This window comes from Onychostoma macrolepis, chromosome 07, assembly GCF_012432095.1.
Source record: "Onychostoma macrolepis isolate SWU-2019 chromosome 07, ASM1243209v1, whole genome shotgun sequence".
NCBI classification, from domain to species: Eukaryota; Metazoa; Chordata; class Actinopteri; order Cypriniformes; family Cyprinidae; genus Onychostoma; species Onychostoma macrolepis.
The window spans coordinates 11,750,412-11,763,848 of NC_081161.1; positions in this window are offsets into that span (position 1 = coordinate 11,750,412).

The following is a 13,437-nucleotide window of genomic DNA, read 5'->3' on the forward strand; positions in this document are numbered from 1 at the left end:
AATCCTACCCCTTACAGGAAACTTTTTGCTATTTCAGATTTTCAATACACTCCATTCTGTGTGATTTATAAGCGTTTTGAAAAGTGGGGACATGGGGTAATGTCCTGAAAAGTCACCTTCTCCTTGTAATACATATGTCATACCCTTGTCATTATACAAATGTATGTCCTAATGTGTCACAAACACACACACACACACACACACACACAGTATCTCTCAGAGGTCGGGTTTCAAGTATAATTCGTTTGAAGTAATGGTGCTTCATATAACGTTATCCAAAGAAACAAGTATTAATGATAAATCCCCTGTGATGTTTGTAGTGGCTACTGTATACAGGCCACCAGGGCACCATACAGACTTTATTAAAGAATTTTCTGATTTTCTATCGGAGTTAGTGCTGACTGCAGATAAAGTCCTAATTATTGGTGATTTTAATATCCATGTTGATAATGAAAAAGATTCGTTGGGATCAGCATTTATAGACATTCTAAACTCTATTGGTGTTAAACAACACGTGTCAGGACCTACTCATTGTCAAAATCATACTCTAGATTTAATACTGTCACATGGAATTGATGTCAGTGACATTGAAATTTGGCAGCAGAGCGATGATATCTCAGATCATTATCTAGTCTCCTGTATATTCCATATAGCTAAAGCTGTAAAGCCAACTCCTTGTTACAAATATGGTAGAACCATTACCTCTACCACAAAAGACTGCTTTATAAATAATCTTCCTGACTTATCTGAGTTCCTCAGCATATCCAATAGCTCAGAACAACTTGATGATGTAACATCAACTATGGACTCTCTCTTTTCTAGCACTTTAGATACAGTTGCTCCTTTACGCTTAAGGAAGATTAAGGATAAGAGTCCAACACCATGGTATAATGAGCACACTCGCGCCCTAAAGAGAGCAGCCTGGAAAATGGAGCGCAGCTGGAGGAAAACTAAACTAGAGGTATTTCGTTTAGCTTGGCGGGAAAGTACCCTATCCTACAGAAAAGCATTAAAAACTGCTAGATCTGATTACTTTTCGTCTCTTCTAAAAGAAAACAAACATAACCCTCGGTATTTATTCAATACAGTGACTAAATTAACGAAAAATAAAGCATCAACCTGTGTTGGCATTTCCCAAGAGCATAGCAGTAATGACTTTATGAACTACTTTACTTCCAAGATCGATACTATCAGAGATAAAATTGTATCCTTGCAGCCGTCAGCTACAGTATCGCATCAGATAGCGCACTATAGATCCCCTGAGGGACATTTCCATTCATTCTCTACTGTAGGAGAGGAATAATTGTATAAACTTGTTAAATCATCTAAGCCAACAACATGTATGTTAGACCCTATCCCATCTGAACTACTAAAGGAGCTGCTTCCAGAAGTCATAGATCCTCTTTTGGCTATTATTAATTCATCATTGTCATTAGGATATGTCCCCAAAACCTTTAAATTGGCTGTTATTAAGCCTCTCATTAAAAAAACACAGCTTGACCCCAAAGATCTAGTTAAATACAGACCGATCTCAGATCTCCCTTTTCTGTCAAAGATACTAGAAAAGGTAGTATCCTCACAATTATTTTCCTTCTTAGAGAAAAATAATATCTGTGAGGAATTCCAGTCAGGATTTAGATCGTATCATAGTACTGAGACTGCTCTCATCGTGGTTGTATCTCTTTATTAGTTCTATTGGATCTTAGCACTGCGTTCGACACTATCGACCACAACATTCTTTTGAATAGACTAGAAAACTTTGTTGGCATTAGTGGAAGTGCCTTAGCATGGTTCAAATCGTACTTATCTGACCGCCATCAGTTCGTAGCAGTGAATGAAGAGGTATCATATCGATCACAAGTGCAGTATGGAGTACCTCAAGGCTCAGTACTAGGGCCGTTACTTTTCACGCTTTACATGTTACCCTTGGGAAATATTATCAGGAGACATGGTGTTAGCTTTCACTGTTATGCTGATGATACTCAGGTCTATATTTCTTCGCGGCCCGGTGAAACACACCAAATTGAGAAACTAACGGAATGCATAGTCGATATAAAAAAACTGGATGACGAGTAATTTTTTACTGCTAAATTCTGAAAAAAGGTGTGCTGTTTGATAGCAATCTTTCATTTGAAAGCCATGTTTCTAGTATCTGTAAAACTACATTTTTTTCATCTCAAAAACATATCTAAATTGCGACCTATGCTCTCAATCGTAGTACTTGAGCAAGTTCTTATCACACTATAGTCCTCCACGTCCACTGCGTTCTCAAAACTCTGGCCGTTTGATAATACCTGGAATATCAAAATCGACTGCGGGTGGCAGATCCTTTTCCTATTTAGCACCTAAACTCTGGAACAATCTACCTAACACTGTTCGGGAGGCAGACACACTCTGTCAGTTTAAATCTAGATTAAAGACCCATCTCTTTAGCCTGGCTAACACATAACACACTAATACCCTTCTATTATTCAAATTTGTTAAAGGATTGTTAGGCTGCATTAATTAGATCAACCGGAACTGGGAACACTCCTCATAACACACAATGTACTCGTTACATCGTAAGTAGAATGGCATCTACGCTAATATTTGTCTGTTTCTTTCCTATTCTGTTTCTCAGTCCGTATCCCATCAGATGGTGGATCAGCACCAAGAGATGATGTCTACAGCCCTGATCGTCAGCAGAGACCAGGACACCCAGATGAGCCCCAGAGACATATCCCCAGTGAAGACCTCGATTAAAATACAATAAAACTAAAAATATAACAAAATAACTAAAAATATAATAAAGTGCCTAACTACATAATACTATTATTGTTAGAAATTGCAACAAAATAAAAAATAGAAATATAAACTTTGGAACTGCGGGTTTCGTCTGGCCAGAGGAGAACTGGCCCCCCGACTGAACCTGGTTTCTCCCAAGGTTTTTTTTTCTCCATTCTGTCACAGAGGGAGTTTTGGTTCCTTGCCGCTGTCGCCTCTGGCTTGCTCAGTTGGGGACACTTAATTTCTAGCGATTATCGCCGATTTGATTGCACAGATACTATTTAAACTAAACTGAGTTAGACAATGACATCTCTGAATTCAATAATGAAATGCCTTTAACTGATAATTGAGTGTTTAATCTTATCATTATACATTACTGACACTCTATCCTCCAATTTGATACTGTTAAGTGCTTTGACACAATCTGTATTGTTAAAAGCGCTATATAAATAAAGGTGACTTGACTTGACTTGACACACAATTATGGCCCACTTCTCACACAGAGTTTGGCAGTCTATAAACTGTCATTTTATGAGGAGGAGTTGTGAGTGGATTGTGTGGAGACAAAATCTGCACACTTTGTATGTCTCTCTTATCTAAAACATCTGACTCAGATCATCAGCTCATTAGGTGAGAGCTCTATGAACTGAACTAAGTGTGTCAGATAAGAGAGACATACAAAATATGCAGAGTGGTGAGTCGCCACAACCGGAATTGAGATCCACTGGTGTAGATTTTTCAAAAATTCTGCTTTTGTGTTCAGTAGATGAAAGATGAATGTGTATGTGAATGTGAAAGTCATACAAGTTTGGAACAACATAAGGGTAAGTAAATAATAACATAAATTTAATTTTCTGTGAACTATTCCTGTACCTTTACCTTAATTCTATTTTTAAAGAAACTATTCACCCTAAATGAAACAAAATGTGTTGATACTATTGCTTAAATCACTAATCATTTCGGATTTGTTTCCCACTCTTGTGCATAGCATGTCATGTCATCACTACCATCATGCAAGAAGAAATTAGACTCTTAATATAATACTATTAATATACCGTAAAACACACACACACACACACATGTTGGTATATGTGGTTTACGGGGACTTTCCATAGGCGTAATGGTTTTTATACTGTACAAACTGAATGTGCTATTGTCCTACACCAACCATACACCTAAACCTACCCCTTACAGGAGACTGTCTGCATTTTTAGATAAAAAAAAACAAAAAAAAAACACCATTTAGTATGTTTTTTAAGCCTTTTGATTTACGGGGACATAGGCAGTGTCCTCATAAACCACCTTCAAATTGTAATACCTCTGTCATACCCATGTCATTAAACAAATTTGTGTCCCCGTAAACCACATAAACATACACACACACACACACACACACAGATAACGAGAAGTGATTTCACACTTTAGCCTCTCTACTTACTTCCCATGTGTGTGTCAGCTGAGCAGCTTCCCTCTTCTGATTTCTGCATAGATAGAGCGTCTGTCACTCAAAACACACGTCTACCTAGCTATCTAAATGGGGATTTTCCATAAACGTATATTTTCATATACAGCTAGTTAAAAATGATACTCTAACATAAAACTAAAAAATGGTTAAGTAGGCACACACATATACATGCAAACACACAAACACAAACATTGACATCCACTGATTTTATATCAAGTTAAAGGTATTTTCCATCACTTTACCTAACCTCTACCCTTAAACATAATATTCAAAGAAACCTGAGCAAATCACTAGATTTAATAGTAATCCATATAAAAGTCCTTCTAATTGCTGATTTTAATCACAATAAGCAAGATGAAAGAATATCTAAAAATACGGGAGACAACCACAATCCAACATGACAGTTTAACATAGACCAAGACACCAACAAACTAAACAAACTAAGACTAACAAAAAGGGCTATGCATACAAAGGTATAAACATTGAACTAAACAAGACACAGGTAAAATTAATCTGAAACCATGAAAACATGATTGCTAACCATGGAGTCTCTGAAGCAAAACAAAACACAGATGTAACATGACAGTAAACATGATTTATAAGCTTTGAGGGCTGACTCACTAGTCTGTGTTCAACAGGGTTCACTATATTATTGAGAACATTTTTCAAAAGTGAGGACATTTTGGACCTCACAAGTATAGTCAAACCTGTACACACACACAACAAACACGCACAACATGCACATGTACATACATAGAACATCATCTTATGTGAGATTTTTCAGAATATCCATAGTGAAATGAAATATAATTTGAAAAATAATATAATATGCTTATATTTTATTATATTTTATTACTTGGGTGTTCTGGGTGTTTTGTACATTGTTAAGTGGATATTAAGATGGTTGCTCTTTCTGGTTTTTAGGTGGTTACTTACTGGCCCTAGTTCAAAGAGACCACCTCCAAGTCTTATCTGTTGCCGTATGTATGACTGAATGACTGAAGTCCCTCTTTCAAAGGATGTTTGTAAGATATAGGCCTATGTATCACGAATATGTTGGCTCTTTATTGTATATACAGTAGGTACGGAAACTATTCAGACCCCCTTAAATTTTTCTCTCTTTGTTATATTGCAGCCATTTGCTAAAATCATTTAAGTTCATTTTTTTCCTCATTAATGTACACACAGCACCCCATATTGACAGAAAAACATAGAATTGTTGACATTTTTGCAGATTTATTAAAAAAGAAAAACTTAAATATCACATGGTCCTAAGTATTCAGACCCTTTGCTCAGTATTTAGTAGAAGCAGAAGTTTTTCACACCTGGATTTGGGGATCCTCTGCCATTCCTCCTTGCAGATCCTCTCCAGTTCTGTCAGGTTGGATGGTAAACGTTGGTGGACAGCCATTTTTAGGTCTCTCCAGAGATGCTCAATTGGGTTTAAGTCAGGGCTCTGGCTGGGCCATTCAAGAACAGTCACGGAGTTGTTGTGAAGTCACTCCTTCGTTATTTTAGCTGTGTGCTTAGGGTCATTGTCTTGTTGGAAGGTAAACCTTTCGGCCCAGTCTGAGGTCCTGAGCACTCTGGAGAAGGTTTTCGTCCAGGATATCCCTGTACTTGGCCGCATTCATCTTTCCCTCGATTGCAACCAGTCGTCCTGTCCCTGCAGCTGAAAAACACCCCCACAGCATGATGCTGCCACCACCATGCTTCACTGTTGGGACTGTATTTGACAGGTGATGAGCAGTGCCTGGTTTTCTCCACACATACCGCTTAGAATTAAGGCCGAAAAGTTCTATCTTGGTCTCATCAGACCAGAGAATCTTATTTCTCACCATCTTGGAGTCCTTCAGGTGTTTTTTAGCAAACTCCATGCGGGCTTTAATATGTCTTGCACTGAGGAGAGGCTTCCGTCGGGCCACTCTGCCATAAAGCCCCGACTGGTGGAGGGCTGCAGTGATGGTTGACTTTCTACAACTTTCTCCCATCTCCCGACTGCATCTCTGGAGCTCAGCCACAGTGATCTTTGGGTTCTTCTTTACCTCTCTCACCAAGGCTCTTCTCCCCCGATAGCTCAGTTTGGCCGGACGGCCAGCTCTAGGAAGGGTTCTGGTCGTCGCAAACGTCTTCCATTTAAGGATTATGGAGGCCACTGTGCTCTTAGGAACCTTAAGTGCAGCAAAAAAAATGTGTAACCTTGGCCAGATCTGTGCCTTGCCACAATTCTTCGGCTGATGATGATTCTCATTTGCTCTGACATGCACTGTGAGCTGTAAGGTCTTATATAGACACAGTATAATCAAACACAGCTGGACTCAAATTAAGGTGTAGAACCATCTCAAGGATGATCAGAAGAAATGGACAGCACCTGAGTTAAATATATGAGTGTCACAGCAAAGGGTCTGAATACTTAGGGACCATGTGATATTTCAGTTTTTCTTTTTTAAGAAATCTGCAAAAATGTCAACAATTCTGTGTTTTTCTGTCAATATGGGGTGCTGTGTGTACATTAATGAGGAAAAAAAATGAACTTAAATGATTTTAGCAAATGGCTGCAATATAACAAAGAGTGAAAAATTTAAGGGGTCTGAATACTTTCTGTACCCACTGTATGTGTGAGTAGGTCCTGCTGCCTACACATAATAGGAAGGTTTAAAAGTTCTGGCTCAGCACCATCCCAAATAGACCTTATCCCCACAGCAAACCTTTATCAGATGGCCTTGTGGCCTTACAATAACACTGGCGCTATCAGTCGAGCACAGGCTTTATCTGGCATCCCTGCCCTATAACAACAATAAATACACTAGCTTAGTTATGTGTCCGACCTCAGTCCAGCCTCATTCCAACAACAACAAATAGACAAAAAAAAAAAACAAAAAAAAAAAAACAGAATGAATGGAGCAACTGCACTTTAAATGTAACCATATTTGAAAGCTTTTATTTCATGTATTTGAGTAGAATTACATAAGGTCAAAGATGTATTGTCTCACTACATTTAGCAATTCAGCCAAAGTGGGCCAGCAATTTCTAAAGTCCTTTATATATATACAGTGCCCTCCACTAATATTGGCACCCTTGATAAATATGAGCAAAGAAAATAAATCTGCATTGTTTATCCTTTTGATCTTTCACTCAAAAAATTCACAAAATTCTAATCATTGAAGTAAAACAATTGAAAGTGGGGAGAAAGTCTCATGATGAAATGTTTCGGTAACACTTTATTTTAAGGTGTCAATAATACAGAGTAATTACCTAATTAAGTACTTAGTAGTAGCTGTTGTACTTGCATGAAACAAAATATACTCACCATGTAACTAAGTTATGGAACTGTCACGTGTCGTTGGAGCCAGGGAAACGAGGAGACGTGGAACTTCGTAACAAAATGACTTTACTGACTATTTACAACAATTTACTGACATTACTTGACTTTACACTGACATACACAAGACCAAACACTGAGACAAGGAAACACAGGGCTTAAGAACACTGGGGAGACTAGATAATTAACGACACAGGGCTGGGTACTAATTAACTAATGATCACGACAAACAAGGACAGGAACTGGAACTCCAAATAAGGACACGAGAGGAGGGGAAACACAAGACGCTGAGACAAAGTCTGACACTACTCCCCCCTCCCGAAAGGCGCGTCCCGTGCCGTACAACATGCAACGGGTGGGCGCTCTGGAGGCCTCAAGGGGCAGAGTACGGGGACAGACGGCCTTCAGGGTGGATCCGGGAACTCTGGGGGCCATGGCGGATCCTGGTACTCGGGAGGCCATGGCGGGTCTGCCTCCGAGACCTCGACCCCAGTCCCCGCCTCGGCCTCTATGGCAGGAGACCTACTACCCCCCAAAATTTTCTTGGGGAAATTAGAGGTATTTTTGGGCTGGCGTTCAGGGCGAGCTGGCTCTTGGGGGCGCTCTGGAGGCATGAAATCTTGGGGGCGCTCTGGCAGCATGGACTCTTGGGGGCACTCTGGTAGCACGTACACTTGGGGGCGCTCTGGCAGCGCGGAGATAGGGAGACGCCTTCGTGGCGCAGGCACTGGGGTGCGCTCTGGAAGCGCGGACTCTTGGGGGCGCTCTGGCAACGCGGAGATAGGGAGGCGCCTTCGTGGCGCACTGCAAGAGCGGACTCTTGGGGGCGCTCTGGAAGCGCGGAGATAGGAGGCACCTTCGTGGTGCAGGCACTGGGGGGGAAGCGCGGGCTCTTGGGAGCGCCTTCGTGGTGCAGGCACAGGGAGGCGCTCTGGAAGCGCGGGCTCTTGGGAGCGCCTTCGTGGTGCAGGCACGGGGGTGCGCTCTGGAAGCGCGGTGCTGGACAGGACCAGCGGAGACATAGGATGGCTGGACGGGACAAGCGGGACCGACGGAGAGCTGGACGGGACCAGCGGAGACGCAGGAGGGCTGGACGGGACCAGTGGAGACGCAGGAGGGCTCCCGCGAGGAGCAGGCACTGGCGGGCACTTGCGAGGGGCAGGCACTGGCGGGCACTTGAGATTCTCTGGCGGACTTGCCATACTCTCTGACGGCGGACTTGCCATACTCTCTGACGGCGGGCTTGCCATACTCTCTGACAGCGGGCTTGCCATTCTCTCTGACAGCGGGCTTGCGCAGGCCGCGGACGGCGGCCGGACTTTCCCCGCGAACGGCAGCCGGGATTTTCCTGCAATCGGCGGGCTTGGGAGAGCCGCCCATGGCTGTTGTGTCTTCGCCGTGAACGGCGGCGGGCTTGGCAGCCGAACCAGCCTGAAGTCTGTCCAGCAGGCTGGGACCAGCAGCAGACGGCGGCGGCCTGGAGTTAGCGGCGGCAGGCTGGTGCGGGTGACGACTTCCATCTTTTGTTTTGGTTCAGTCTTCTGTCACGTGTCATTGGAGCCAGGAAAACGAGGAGACATGGAACTTCGGAACAAAATGACTTTAATGACTATTTACAACAATCTACTGACATTACCTTACTTTACACTGACATACACAAGACCGAACACTGAGACAAGGAAACACAGGACTTAAGAACGCTGGGGAGACTAGATAATTAACGACACAGGGCTGGGGACTAATTAACTAATGATCACGACAAACAAGGACAGGAATAGGAACTCCAAATAAGGACACGAGAGGAGGGGAAACAAGACGCTGAGACAAAGTCTGACAGGAACAGCCTGTATTTACAATTTGTAATTATTATGTACATGTAATAGGCAGCTACTGTCACACACATGTAACAGAATGAGTCTGTTACACAGCTACTTATGTAACCAAAAGATTGTTACATGTGTTGCAGACTTTATAAAACGTGATTATAAATGTAAGTACACAGACATAAGCTACTTAAAATAAAGTGTATCAAGATTGTACTTAAGTGTACTTCATGTGTATCTATACTGTACACCTTATCCAGCTGCACCTTAGTTTGATTTAACCCACCAGTAAACAGCTTAAATACATGTAATACATTTCTAATTACATTACAATTACATAATATTACACAAACATATGCTACTTAAAATAAAGTGTATCAAGACTGTACTTAAGTGCACTTTATGTGTATCTATACTATACACCTTATCCAGCTGCACCTTAGTTTGATTTAACCCACCAGTTCACAGCTTAAATACATGTAATACCTTTCTAATTACATTAAAATTATAGAATATTACACAGGCATAAGCTACTTAAAATAAAGTGTATCAAGATTGTACTTAAGTGTACTTCATGTGTATCTATACTGTACACCTTATCCAGCTGCACCATAGTTTGATTTAACCCACCAGTACACAGCTTAAATATATGTAATACCTTTCTATTTACATTTAAATTACAGAATATTACGCAGGCATAAACTACTTAAAATAAAGTGTATCAAGACTTTACTTAAGTGAACAAGGAGCTCTGTAACAGACTCGGCCTGTTACATATGTGTAACAGTAGCTGCCTATTACATTTACATAATTACAAACTGTAATTATAGGCTGTTCCATAACTTAGTTACATGGTAAGTACATTTTATTTCATGTAAGTGCAATAGCTACTACTAAGTTCTTAATTAGGTAATTACTCTGTATTATGACACCTTAAAATAAAGTGTTACCGTTTTTTTCATTTTTTTCTAATGAATGTTGGCCACAATTATTGGCACACCTAGAAATTCTTTTGAGTAAAATATCTCTGAAGTTATATTTCCATTCATATTTACATTTTTTAGCACACCAGGGTGACTAGGAGCATGAAATTGTCCAGCCATGACTTCCTGTTCCACATGATTATAAATATGAGGAACACAAAGGCCAAATTCCCTTAATCATCCATCACAAGGAGTAAAATCTAAGAATATAGTTCTGGTGTGCAGAACAAGATTGTTGAGCATCACAAAATAGAAAGTGGATGTAAGAAAAGAGTTAAAGCAGTGAAAGCCCCATTTCCACCATCAGGGTAATAATTAAGAGGTTCCAATCAACCTGATGTTAACATCAAAGATGTTAAAAATCTGCCTGGAAGAGGACATGTCTATATCGTCCTAATGCACAGTGAGGAGGAGAGTTTGAGCGGCCAAAGACTCTCCAAGGATCACAGCTGTAGAATTGTAGAGATTAGTTGAGTCTTGGGGTCAGAAACCTAAAAAAAATATATATATCAAACATCCCCTACATCACCACATGTTGTTCGGGAGGGTTTCAAGGAAAATTCTCCTCACTCATCCAAAAACTCCCGCAAATTCAGTTGTCAGACATGACTAGAACTTCAAATGGCACTGGCTTCTATGGTCAGATGAAACTGAAAAAAGAGCTTTTTGGCAGCAAACCCACCAGATGAGTTTAGAACAAACAGGGATAAAAAAGTACCCCATGTCCATGGTTAAATATACTGCTGGATCTTTAATGTTGTGGGCCTTTTTCTGCCAGAGGTCCTGAATGTTCAGATGTATGGCATCATGGATTCTATTAAATACCAACAGATAAAAAATCAAAACCTAACTGCCTCTGTTAGAAATCTTATAATGGGCTGTGTTTTGATCTTCCATCAGGACAACAATCCAAAACAAACATAAAAAAAAACACAAAAATGGGTCACTGAGCACAAAATCAATCTTTTACCATGGCTGTCCCTGTCCTCTGACCTGAACCCTACAGAAAATGAGTGGGGTGAACTGAAGACAAGAAGTACTAACATGGAGCTGTGAATCTGAAGGATCTGGAGAGATTCTGTATGAAAATGGTCTCTGATCTCTTATTAGGTGTTCTCCAAACTCTTCAGGCATTATAGGAGAAAACTCAGAGCTGTTATCTTGGGAAAAGGACATAATTGGGTGTCAATAATTGTGGCCAACATGAACTAGAGAAAGCATTTATTTCACAATGAGATTTTCTCCCCACTTTCAATTGTTTTACTTCAATGGTAGGTTGGTATTTTGTGAATGTTTTGAATGAAAGATAAAAAGGATAAACAATGCAGATTTATTTTCACAGCTGCCTTTGTTCATAATTACCAAGGGTGCCAATATTAGTGGAGGGCACTGTATAATATATATATATATATATATATGTGTGTGTGTGTGTGTGTGTGTGTGTGTGTGTGTGTGTGTGTGTGAGAGAGAGAGAGAGAGAGAGAGAGAGTTTATTTATTAATTATTGATCTGCCAACATCCGTTTGCACACATTGATCTATATCTGCTAAATGCAATGTTCAAACTTATGACACACAGACAACAGGACATTCTGATGACACACACCAAGTTGTCCAATTCTGCCCATAGGGGCCGTCAAAACTGAAAACTAAATTCATCTCTGCAATAGTGTCCATGAAGTTTAAAATTGGTATGCATCATCTTTGGTACACATGCTGCTAACATGTTTTTCAGAAACGAGTCAGACATATCAACAAAAATGGCCAGTCAACAACAGCCAATCATTTTCAGTATTTTCACAATTTCAAGGATGGATAAGGGCTGCAATAATAATGTTTTCCCCTAGAGTGAGCCACTAGATAAGAAATGCTTATGGAGCTGACTATTTCTTGCTTTCCTTTTTGAAATCATTTGTTCTTTTTTGAAACTATCATGTATTTTTCTACACTGTTTCATAACTTACATTATAACCTGGTTTTCTAGACTATTATTTTGCAGTGCAATCACATATACATAAAATATACAGCAGTTGTATCACTGGGGTGGAGTATAGGCGTAATGACATATTTATTCAGGATAGCACAAAGCACATTGTATGTTAATGCTGAGAACACACACAAACACACACACACACACTTTTGCACTCTCATTTAAGTGTTGGAGTATAAAAATACCAGAGAGGTCAAAGTCAAGTCAAGTCAAGTCACCTTTATTTATATAGCGCTTTTACAATACAGATTGTGTCAAAGCACTTAACAGTATCAAATTGGAGGATAGAGTGTCAGTAATGTATAATGATAAGATTAAACACTCAATTTTCAATTTTCAGTTAAAGGCATTTCATTATTGAATTCAGAGATGTCATTGTCTAGCTCAGTTTAGTTTAAATAGTATCTGTGCAATCAAATCGGCGATAATCGCTAGAAATTAAGTGTCCCCAACTGAGCAAGCCAGAGGCGACAGCGGCAAGGAAACGCATAACGCACATAAAATCTTCGACAGCATCATCAAACCCATTCTTCTCTATGGCTGTGAAATCTGGGGCCCAAAATTTAAACTAAACTATGAATCATGCGACAAAAACCCTGTTGAAATTTTCCACCTTGAATTCTGCAAAAACATCTTGGGAATTTACAGAAACGCCCCAAGTCTCGGCTGTAGGGCAGAACTGGGCAGATTCCCTCTGCTCTCTGAAATCCAGAAGCAGCAACGTTCTGGTTCCATCTTTCAGACATGCCGACAGATAGCTACCACACAGTGCTTTCAGTTATCGGCAAAAACACCCAGAGAGTGACCCCTTTAGTGGAAAAACATCAACTCAATTCAACAATTCGGTGTAAACATTCAAAAGTTAATGAAACTGAAAAAATAACCCAGGAATAATACATTCATGATTGGCAGCAAAAAGTAACTCAAGTAAAGAAATTAACTTCCACAGTATACTAAATCTGATTATAAATTGGCGCCATACCTGAGCAGTATTAAAGACTATGGTCAGAGAAAGCTGCTGACGAAGTATCGTGTGAGTGAGCACTGTCTGTGTGTGGAGATGGGCCGACACAAGCAGAGCTGGAGAGC